The 12,521-nt window shown below is 39.1% G+C and overlaps 1 protein-coding gene across 1 annotated transcript in view; it reads left to right on the top strand.

The window, feature by feature from the left end:
• The window catches only part of ENTHD1 (ENTH domain containing 1), an 85,863-nt gene that overhangs the window by 60,973 nt on the left and 12,369 nt on the right, over positions 1-12,521 (top strand). The gene's annotated exons all lie outside the window — the stretch shown is intronic.

The following is a 12,521-nucleotide window of genomic DNA, read 5'->3' as shown; positions in this document are numbered from 1 at the left end:
CAGGTTTCGTTAGGGGGCTGCCCAGGGCGCACTCGTACTTACCCTGCAAAAGAGCCAGCCTCGGGGCACCTGCCCGGGAGAGGGCATGGATGGCCACATCAGACAAAGGAGCAACAACCACCAACAGATGCGTGACCACGACAGCCGGATGAGAAAGAGGCACACGCTTGTCTCTTACTCTCCCTCCTCCGTTCTCATACCCGAGAAGGGCTGAGCTCAGAGGAGGGAGCTCCGACCCGCAGGCCACTTTGTCCCATAAGTCGACCTCCAGCAGGGGGAAGGGTAAGAAAAGTGAAAGAGGAGATTAGGAGGAGAGAGCAGCCAGCTCAAAAGTCCAGAGAGATGACAGCACCTGGTGAGCTGGGGACTCTCATGCGATTCAGGGCGGCTCCCGCGTGATGGGGCAGATGAGCCTGGAAGGGGGGTCGGAACGCTGACCGGCTGTCGCCTTAGACGTCCTCTCTCCTCGCAGCCACATTTCCATTCTCGTTGAACTCTGTGCTGTAGTTTTTGAAACTTCTTTGTACTTATCTTCCAGTTCTCAATTTTATCTTCAACTGGAGTTAATCAGATGTTTAAAATCAACCAATTATTTTTTATTTCAGTTATCTTTCATTTTTAGAAGTCTGCTTGGATCTTTGTCAAATCTGCTTGTTTTATTTTTATAATCTTTTATCTCTTGCTCATATTTTCCAGCTTTTATTTCTTAAGCATATTAAATGTATCTCTGGTTATTTTATCTTCTGTGTTTAGTAATTACAATGAATTACAATGTCTAAGCCTTCGCTGGTCTAATTCTGCAGACTTTCGTATTATCTTCAACATATTTGTTGCATAAATGAATGAACAAAAATATGTGGAAGGTGCTGGAATAAATAGAGCAAATGAAACAATATATAAATGACAATATAGTGCTGTAAGTGACATTATTGAAATATAAGCAAAGAGCCGTGAGAACAAGGACCATATAATTGCCTTTGCCTGGGGAAAAGAGAAGTAATAGTATGTGTCACCTTGGGTGTTCAGTGAGGTATTTTCCCAAGGGACACGGTAATATATGATGTTTTAATAGTTGTGGTTTGTTGGGAGTTCGTGGGTTTCTTGCTTTTTTGGGAGGTGGTTGTTTGTTTAGAGTCATAGAACATTCATGCCTCTTGAGAAATAGCACTTCCTCTGAATTCACCATGTAAATGCCATTTAAAAGTTTGTTGCAGTGTTGCAAACTCACACACGATTTTTACTCAGTATTGAAGTAAAAATCTTTATTATTGGTCTGTATATCTAATGAGGAAAACATTTAAGAATTATAGTACTTCTCATCGTCTCTTTCCACAGTACACCAGTTCTCTTGGGCTTAAATGCAAGAACCAGTGGACACAAAGGGCAGCATCATGTTTGTGGTCCACAGGGGTTTTGGGGGGCAGGGAGGGCACCCAGTGTGCTCAGGTCCCCATCTGCTTCCAGTCAGGCCCCCCAGGAACTCCCTTCACGATTCCACTTCTTCTGACTGTGCCCCAATAACCATCCACACCCGGTAACTACATAGCGTCTACTGTGTGCCCGGTACCATTTCAAGCATGTCACATATTTAATTCACATCAGAATTAAACCTCTGCCCCAATTTAGCTTAATTTCTTACTCTCCCGGAGTCATCTGTAGGGTTTTATTGTCCTTTTAAGGATGGGCCTGACGGTCCCAGACACTGGTGCCTTCAGACACCTGCTCATCTCCTCCTGTCTGGAGGATGCTCTGTAAAGGAAGACCGTAGCTAGCCGGAGACCAGATTCCACTTACACTCCAGCCCCAAAGATGGAAAATATTGACCCAGCTAAGGATCACCAGCTCCCCAAAGACTCTTTCAGCCTCAGTTTTTATAATGAAAACCTGTTGAAGGGAATTATGATTTTTATTATTGATGGGACCATAACCATGGTGTAAATTTAATAATGAGCATCCTGTACTTATTTTAGAATCCATTTATTATGATCCATTTCCATGGCCCAAAAGTCTTTAGCTTCTTTAGCTGTCTACTTGAAGAAATTTTTAAAGAAAAACACCTTTAAGTGTGTCCATATCTGCATTTTCCTATGAGCAGTTAAACCATTAACTCAGATTTATATTGTGAGTACTACATATGCTTGGCACATTTCATTGCTACATTTTCCAAATGTTTTTTTTTATTCTAATATATACTACAGTTAAATGTAACGATATATGATCAAAAATTCTCAGAACCTACAGTTGTGTATATACACACACACACATACACACACTTAACGCAGACCATAGGGAAATTATAATTATTCTAACTTATGATTATTTGGAGTTTCATGTCTATACCATAAGATGAATACACTAAAATTTTTATGTCAAATATGTTATTTAAGTTTCACATTAAACATCCATTTTAAATTAATGGTGTGTCTACTTTAAACCAATATATCAATGAGCAATTCAAATCACTCCTCTATATTAATAATTTATAACTGTGGCTTCTTAGCAAAATGACCTTATTATCTTCAGATCCTATTTCTTTTGGTTAAGGTAATTACCAAACTAGAAGCTCCTTCAGTTATACATTTTAAACTACAGAAAGATACATGTTGAGATCCATCTTTTGTCATGCTTGCCAGCTCTCTGCTATATAACTGTAATTCGATACATGTATTAGACCAACAGAAGAACTGATCACAGAAATATTCTGTTGAAATAAAACACCCATTATTGGATTCACAGTATAAGGAATATAAAGTGATATGTGGTAATTACAGTACCTGAAACAAGGCAGTGGGATTACTGAAAAATGAAAAAGAGTTGCCAGTATGGAATGTTCCTATCTGTAAGCAAATCTATTAACTTGGAATTAAATCTGAAGTTCTCTTTCAAAAACTATTTCATCATGTCCAAACTAGCCAAAAACATTTCAGTACTTTCAACAGCATAACTATTCTCTTTTGTCCTTAGGCTCAAAGTTTGGAGGTGTGTTGCTGGTGTGTGTGTGTGTGTGTGTGTGTGTGTGTGTGTGTGTGTGTGTGTGTGTGTGTATTTTCCTTACTTCAGGTATTTTAGTGATCGTCTGTATTTAAATTTGCATTCTGATGTCTTACATAGAAAATAAGCTTCTTCATGGAGATAACTAGCAAGAATAATCAAACCGTTAGCTTTGATAGGACAGCATATCAAGGTCCCATATTGCATTAATCAAGTGTATTAGCAGGCATGAAGCACTGTACAATAAAGAAAGCTAGATATAATCCCAATTTAATACTGGGCTTCCCAGCCAGGAGTCTGCTGGGTAGACACTTGAGAACAAAGCTCTTTGACGTTCAGGTTTCAGTGGAAAGAAAATGAGAAACCAGATAAAGCCAGCCCACCAAATTAATTTACTCTCTACTTGTCCCCGCCTTTTCAGTGGCACTCGGAGAAATTCTCTCTCAGGGAGAGTTGGGAAACCCTCATGAAATAGTCACTTTAGTGTTTACAGAGAATACATTTATGCACTCCGTGTTCAAACATATAAAGAACAACATTCATTGCTGGTCTCCATCAAATCCCCACACGTTTTCCTGGGCTTCAGAAAATTTTCCGTAACTGCTGTCTATTCCTTATGTGGATCCAAGGTACAGAGGCCAACTGCATACTCAACCCGGTCCCCCTTCTCAGGGCCCTGCATCTCTGAAAGCACCACCAGGGACGAATGGAGTGCTGCCAAGGTCAGCTTCAGTCACTTCGCCGTTACGAACTGCCGGAACAGTTGCTAATGAAGAAGAGCTTGGGACAGCTCGTTCTACCAGACTTTTCGTTCCTTCCTTTATTCCCCTAGTCAAAAGAGCATTGGTTTAAATTCAGGAGTCCAGGGTTCTGCCCTTTAGTCACTGCGTGGCCTGGAAGTCTCAGGTTCTTGTGTATATCACCAAGGGACTGGATTAGAACGATCGCTAAGACTTCTTTCTCTGCAGTTGAGTTTATTTTAATGATTAGACTATCCGGATAATGATTCCTTAAACAAAAATTAATGCGATGACTGTCAGGTACTCTGCAAGGAACATGTAGGTTGAACAAATTGAAGATGTGTGCCCCGAAGGGGTTTGCACTGGAGGTGACAGATCTATAAACAGGAAATTATAACGAGTCATAAACAACGGATTTGTTTACTGCTGTTATCAGAGCTTAGAATAGTGCCTGCCGCGTCCTTGTATTAATCCATCCTTATCGAATGAATTAACAATATTCGAAATAATGAACTAAGTGAAAAATATGAATATTCACATTGTAATTATGCAAAAGCAAAGAGGGATTCATTTTACTTTGGAAGGTAAACTATTTCGCAAAGGTGGTAGTATTCGAATTGAGTGTAGAAGAATGAAACCATTTTTGATCAAGAAGAAGGGCGGACCTGAAAGATATTCTAGGCTGAGGCAACAGCATGAGCAAAAACACAGAGATGTGAAAATATATGTCCACCTACTGGACATCATTCTGGAAGCTGGAAATCTGTTAGTCAGGCTGGAGGGTAGCAAGACCTCCCTGTGCAGAGGGATAAGTGTGTATTTATGGCTAGACTCCAGCAGGAGTCAGGGCTGAGGATTAAACTGTATGAATAACTTACGCACGGGTGGTAGATCTAGTCCTACTTTAAATAAGGTAATAGATGCCATCACCCTGGGAGATTGCAGAGGCAGAAGAGAAAAGGATAAAGGATAGATTGCATTTTAGAGGAAATAGAGCCATGGAAGAATATTGAAATGATTACCTAGAGAGATGCAGGTGAGCCAGCGAAGCCCTGCTGAAGCATCTAGAGAAATGCGTTTTAAGAAGGGTATCTTAAGATCTCAGTTTAGTTCTGATCACTCCCACCTGTCAGGCAAGAGGCCCAACAGGCCCGGCTCCTTCCTTTCTCTCCAGATTTGGCTCCTCCACTGTCTGCCACATGCTTTGCACTAGTAACACTAGGGTTTGTGCCCGTTCTACCTTCCTACACACCACACGGTCTATACCTTTCACTCCTTTGCTGAGGCTGTTCCGTCTGCTGGCCACCCTAAGTGTCTTTCTCCTCCTGGCTGACTTTTTCTCATCCTTTTAGCTCAGCTCAAACATCACCTCTTTCAGAAGCCTTCCTAAACCTCTTCTATATCTTTGTGCCTTAATTTATAGTTTCTCAATACTTACTTTGGTAGTAAATTAACCCTAGAATCTGAATTATTTCATTGGTCTCCTGGTTGGTTTCCTTACTCTCCCAGCCTCAGAACATTTCATTTAAAACTAGAACAATATTTTTTCTAAAGTACTGTAACAGCCAGCATCCAGTCAAGAGACAAAAAAAAAGTGCTTGCTATGTTTTTAGCAGCTTTATTGAAATAAAACTATCATACAATAAATGCACGTATTTAAAGTGTATAATTGATACATTTGATGTTTTTTTTTAATAATTTGATAAGATATATGTGTACACCCATGAAATGACAACCACAATCAAGATGATGAACATTTTATCACCTCCAGAAGATTCTTTGTGCTTTTGCTAATTGTTTCCACATGCCCTGCCCGGTGCCATCTCTGTCCATATATAACCGTTGCTTACTTTCTGTCATTATAGATTCATTTGCATTTTCTACAACTTTCTGTAAAAGGAATCATATAGTAGGTACTTCTTTGGCTTCTTTCGTTATCTGGCATGATTATTTTGAGGTTCATCCATGTCGTTGTGTGTACCAATAGTTCATTGATTTTTATCACTGAGTGGTATTTCGTTATATGGTTATACCGTAATGTTTATCCGTGCATCCGTTGATGGACATTTGGGTTGTTTTTGGGTTTAGGCTATTACAAATAAAGCTGCTATAAACATTTGTTTATGAGGACTATGGTTTGTTTTCTCTTGGGCAAATAGCTGGGTCATTTGGTAATTCTGTGTTTAACTTTCTGAGGAACAAAACAGCCATCTGCACCGTTTCACAGGCCCAACAGCAGTGTGCGACACTCTAACCAGTGTCCTGTGAATGATGAGGTGGCCACTGGCTGGTGGGAACAGGAACTCCCAGCTGGCATGAGCTCTGAGGATCATGCCTACCGTTCCTTTCGGGGTGCTTGCGCTGGCGTCAGGTGGTTTCCTCACCTGCATGCACCGGTTAGCAGATCTCCAGAGGTTTCTCCGGTGCTCTGCTCTGCAAACTCCAATTCCGTTGGCCTCGGACGACCCCAAGCTCCCTCTCAATGCACACTGGGAACTGTCCTAGGGCTCACCTTGTTTATATCCCTCTTCCAAGCCTCACCGTCCTGCAGTGCCTGATGCACAATGTCTGAATACACGGTTTCGTTTGTTTTGTCCAATTTTTTAGATGTTTCAAGCAGTGGGTTAAATCCAGTCCCTGTTCCATCTTAGCCAGAATAGGAAGTCTAATCAACACCAGTTATTTTAATAGAGAGAATTTCTTCTATGGCCCATGAATATTTGAAGTGTATTTTTAAATTTCCAAATATTTGGGTGTTTTTTTCTAGGTGTATTACTGTTATTTACTTCTAATTTAAGTCCACTTAATGTAAGATCTGAAGCTTTTAAGTCTATTGAGATTTGTTTTATGGCCCAGCATATGGTCTGTCTTGGAAAACATACCATATGCACTTGCAAACTTCCAGTAAAAATGTATATTCTGCGGTGGTTGGGTGTGGTGATCCAGTAAGTCAGGAGAGGTGATAATGTTGTTTATATCTCCTATTTTGACACTGATATTTTGTCTATTCTATCAGTTGCTGAGAGGGGTTGTTAAAATTGCCAAATGTGATTTCGTTGGGTTTGTCTAATCGTCTCTTTAATTCTGTCAGGTTTTGCTTCATTTTTCTGTAGCTCTATTGTTTAGCCCTTTTATCATTATGAAATATCCTTTTCTTTCTCTAGTAATACCCCTTGTCTTGAAGCCTGTTTTATCTGTTATTAAAATATAACCATCAAACTTTTTTCTGCTTATTGTTCTATAGTTTATCCTTTTACATCCTTTTCCTTTCAACTTATGTGTGTCTTTGTTTTTAAGCTGTGTGTCTTGTGTATAGCATATGCTGGCATGATTTATATCCAGTCCGAAAGTTTAGGCTTTGTAGTTTGCAGCTAGCCCACTAATGATCGATGTGGTGGGATGTAGGTGTACTGTTTTACTTTCTGCTGTCCATCTGTGTTTTGTTCCTCTGTTTTTTTTTTCCATTACTGCCTTCTCTTACGTTAATTCAATATTTTTTACAATTCCATTTTAATTTATCAATTGGTTTCTTAGTTATATCTCTTTGCATTAATTTTAGTGTTTTCTCTAGAGATTAAATTATATACCCTTAATTTTTTCCAGTCTCATTGTGTCACCATCTCACATAAAATGTAAGAATCTCATGACCATGTAGGTCCAACGTGCCACGCTTCGTCTGTGCTATAGTTGTCATATAAATTATATTTATTGTTATACGTCACACACAGTGTTTTAAGTTTCTAAGCAGTCTCATCTATCTTAAGAAATTAAGAGGGAAAATAATCTTTTATATTTACCTTCGTATTTCCATTTCTAGCACTCTTTATTCCTTCCCAAAGATCCAGCTTTCACCCAGTGTAATTCCCTCTGCCCGAAGTACTTCTTTAGCGTTCCTGTTTATAAAGGTCTCCTAGCCATTAATTCTCTTAGTTTTTGTTTATATTAAAATGTTTTTATTTTGTCTTCAATTTTGAAGGATATTGTGCTGGATATAGAATTCTGCATTGACAGTTTTCATCATTTGTAAAAAATGTCATTACGCTGTCTTCTGGTCTCTGTTGTTTCTGATGAAAATAACTGTCATTTGTATCATTCTTTCCTTGTATTTTAACGCGTCGTCTTCCCCTGAATACTTTCAAGATTTTCTTTTTTATGTTTGTTTATTAGCAGATCAATGATGATGTTAGTAAGTGTGGTCTCCTCTGTGGCTCTCTCTTTACTGGGTTTTACTCCCTTACTCTCCAGTGCTGTGGTAGTTCCAAACCCCATCCTCTGGTACTTCAAGCCAGTGAAACTATAGTTTCACCAAATTTTAGTGCCCAGTATAGAGCTGGCTAGAACTTGAATGATGAACTGGAAAAACCTGAAACTCACCCGGAGCTCTTCCTTTCTCCCAAATGCTGACTCCCTCCAGTTTCTGCCTGCTTTTTGTCACTCTCCTATACCGGCAGGTAGTTGGCATTTTATGTGTTGTCTAGAGTTGCTAGCTGTTATTTACAGGAAGATATGTCTAACAGAAACTACTCTGCCATTACCACACACAAAAATATATATAATACATTAGAGAGAATTTAATATCAAGGACGTTGATTCGAGTTTAAAAAGTTAAAAAAAGAATACTAAGATATCACAGAGGTAGCAATTGCAGGGATAAACTACCAGTCCTAGGGGTAGGGGAGCAAAGGGCAGAGGTTGGAACTATTAAAATTCAGCAGCTTAGAGGAAGGGCTTCGTGGGGTGGTGACCCAAAACTGTGACCCGGGCCTCTCCGAAGGCAGGTTCTAGCCGGCAGGTGTTAATGTTGTTTAGGGGGCATGAGAGGCTGCTTCTACCAGTGCTGGGACAAAAGGCCGCTGCGATGCTGCTGTGAGTGAAGGAGCGTTAGCGTGGTGCTGTCAGGAGCAGGAAGGAGACGGGAAGGAGCGAGTTGTTTCTTCCTGCGCCAGCCCTCCAATCTCCCGCTAGCGCTTCCTGTTTGCAGAACCTAAGGAAAACGTAGCTGGAGAAACAGAGATGTGGTTCGTGGTGTCCCAGCCCCAGTATCGCCAAGTGACGAGACAATAGCTTAAGAACTGATGTCATCCATCTACCTGCTACTCAGCATCCGTCCATATTCTTCTACATACATTTGAATGTCCAAGCAGAAAATCTTCTCTATCTTACCTACCAATGAAGATCCTCTCCCCAAAACAACGAACCTTAAAGTCCCCAGAATTCCGAGGTAACCTGTCCTCCAGTTCCTGAAACTTTTTAAAGTTCCGTGGTGAGAACTGGTTTTTTTTTTTTTTTTTTACATTGGCTTTCCCTTCTACGGGCCTTTGGGGCTTTGCTTCTTTATTCCATTAACTTGTCCTTTTCTAACAATTTGTTGACATCCCTCACTTTTTGTTCTCTCCTCTTTTCTATTTGCCCGTCTAGGTTTTACCTTTTTCTTCCACTTTGTCATTTTAGTGGGTTTTGGAGAAGGAGAGGATGTAAATGAATATATCTGATAACAAATACTGTTAATGCCCATCCCATAGTCTCTTGGCCTACCTCTGAGTACGACTACAGTTCCAGTGACCAGTTCTCATACACACTGAGAGCACCTGTGTCTCTCTGCTTCTCCAACTGTAAGTGTTCTCTGGAGCCCCAACACTTGCTCGCCTAAGTGCAGAGCAGCCTACAAAAGCCAAAGATTTAGCACTCACAGGGGCAACCCTCCACCAGTGAAGGCAAGAGCCATTGTATAAATATTCCGCCTTCCCAGCCCTGAAAGGACAGTTCTGAGGCACCCGGCAAGACTGAACCTCATTTGCTCACATTGGTGACCTGGTCATTCATGCAGTCTATTGGCTTTTGTCCCTCGTTTACTTTACCTTTCCCACACCCTCGCTTGTATTCCTGGGATCACCAAAGTTGGTGATCCAAATCTTTTTCTTAAAGTCTGTTTTTGGGAGAATTCAGACCAAAACAGGTTCAATTTGCTGTCTTATACAAATACATTCATTATTTTCTCTCATACTGAGAAACTATAGTCCCCTAGACATATTGAAATTGAACTGGTAATTTGTATTATTGGTTATTTTTATTATGTGTTTTTCATACACATACTTTTCTGTGTGTGTATAAAAATGCAGTTATCTATCTATCATCTATAATCTTTCTTTCTACCTGTCTATATAAAATCCACACTTGATCCTAAGTTCACTAAAACTATGATTGCCACTTATGTATGTCTCCAGAGTCTAATGCAGTCCAATGCAAACAGTAGGTGCTTAATACGTGCTTCTTGCTTGATCATTCTTATTTTTAGGCTTCACATATCATATATATCATTATATAGAAAATAAACATGTGAAAATTGATATTAGATATTTGTAAATTAAGGAATTATTAAATTCAACCATTATTTGCATACCTTCAATATGCAAAAGCATGGTCAGGATTCAGGGACTTCATGATGTGTGATAAGCTCTATACCACATATGATTAGGTAGAAAAATGAATTTATAGAAATAAATATTTTAGAGAAGGGAAGGATTAGGATAGAGCAATAAACATGGTTGAAAATGGCTTCTGGAAGTAATAATTATTTGAGGTAGACCTTGAGGAATTGATAGGATTTAAATAGAGAAGGAGGAGAGGGTTTTCCAGCGTTAGAGTGCAGGGTGAGAAACCAGTGGTCATAAAGATAAGCAAGAATTAACGTGGAGAATGAAGAGAAAGGGACCCGGATGAACATGGGGTATGTGTGTGATGAAGAGAATGGCCTGACTGAGGCTTAGTTTCCTGTTGAGTAGTCATCAAAAATAAGCAATGGAGGACCTTTAAAACTCAAGGAATTTAAACTTTGTCCCTGAAACAAGAGGGAGATTTTGAAGGATTTTTGAATATGAACTATAAATAACTACAGTAGGGATTAAATTGAAGCGGATCAGTTTGACCCATTGCCCAGGAAGGGCAGGGATGGAGCGGGGCCGATGGCACGGAAGACCGGGATAACTTGCTTCCCAGAATCTTCAGACCTTGTTAGCATTCTGTTTAAGTAGACATTTTCTCTTTTAGATAGTCTACTATTCATTTAAAATCATTATTTTTTTTTATTTGTCTTCCTGCTTTTTTACTTTTAGATCATAGTATTATATTGATTGCAAAGGTTACAGGTTTTAAAAGTCTAAGCAACAAGAAGATTGCATTTTGTTCCTCCTGGACTATTAGGGAAGAGGGTTGATAGAAACAGATTGACTTCAATCAGGTTCATTTCACCGAATTTTAAGATATTATACTTTTTTGTTCTAAACATTAAAGTAATGGATATATAGATGACTTTATACATCCCAATTTTGAGATTTAGATTGAGTATTATTGTGACTATTTCATCATAAAATCATTGTCATTCTGAATTATCTTGGTTTACACATTGTTAAATTTTAAGATGATTTTAATACTGTGGAAAAAGACTCCCCGCCACCATTTTTTTTTACATGTGAAATGAAAACCAATGAAAAAAATATTTGACTAAATTTACTTTTAAGGAATGCTTTTATGTAAAAATGATGATGCACACATGTATTTTGCAACACTGTAAATCTAGTATTCCATTAGTAATACATTAGTATTTTTAACAGAACCTTTTACCAACTAGATATAACTTAATCATATATAGACTAGGAGGATTGTAGAAGTTATTTTCATCTACCAATTTTCGGTTTCCTTTTATCATTATTAAGTAAACTATGTCCAACTTAGAAAAACAAAGGCACTGCTTTTTCTTTATCCTCATGCTTCAGTCCGCCTTTTCACTGAACAAACGTTTATCGAGCATTTCCAGTGTGAATGGCACTGTTAGGTGCTCGGACACTAAACGGCTCCTAATAACGTCTCCTCAAGGAGCCTGTGTCAGGTTGGGGGCAAGACTTGTAATAAACTAGATGAAGTGTTATAATCACTCACAGGGCCCAAAAGAGGATATGGTAAGACAGACAATAATAGGACAGGGCAAGGAAAGGAAAGAATCAGAGAAGGGTCTATAGAGAAAGTGATACTTGAGTTGAGTTTTAAAAGATGAGAAAGTCTGGAGCTGAAAGGGTTGGGGGAAAATGGAATCCTGGTAGAGGCGGCGATGTAGGCTCCTTGAACTAAGTGTGAGACACAAACACTGCTTTTCGCCTGGGCAGGCCTTCAGCTCTGAAAGGAAGTGGAAAGCAAGGTTTTTGTCTCAAAGAAAATTCGCTTTTCTGTAATAACTCAAAGGCTGAAAGCGATGATGATAGCATGAAAATGTGCATTATAGGCATATAAATGTTGACTCACTTATGTCATGCACCTGGAGCTAATAGAATATTGCATGTCGACTATAATTAAAAATAAATTTAAAAAACTAAGGGCTTAAAAAATAAAAATAAATGTGCATTATGAGGTATGTTATGTTGTACATTGTGACCCATAAACGTTTGATGACAAATCACACAATTCCTGTAGTCTCTTGTCTTTTCAGTGCTTCAAGCAGTAGAATCTTCCCTTTGTCTCTCTCACCTAGTTATGCTTCTAATTTCACGAACTGTCCCTCTTAGAAATATATTCTTTCTTTCCGTCTCTAACTTCAGATGAAACTAAAGAGCAAGCCCTAGCACTGAGAGTGTTGATAACAATTTGCATCTAGAAATTTGGACCAGGCTCATAATTCAGCAATGCAAGAGATATTCCGATATCAGACCCACCTTAAATTGCAATTCCTTAAAACTCCTCCAATTCCTTCTATTTGCAATAATTACTATCTGTCTATTATATTCCAGGTACTTTGTTCTA

Source organism: Rousettus aegyptiacus, unplaced genomic scaffold, assembly GCF_014176215.1.
Source record: "Rousettus aegyptiacus isolate mRouAeg1 unplaced genomic scaffold, mRouAeg1.p scaffold_m13_p_2, whole genome shotgun sequence".
Lineage (NCBI taxonomy): Eukaryota > Metazoa > Chordata > Mammalia > Chiroptera > Pteropodidae > Rousettus > Rousettus aegyptiacus.
This window is presented reverse-complemented; position numbering and strand designations above follow the sequence as displayed.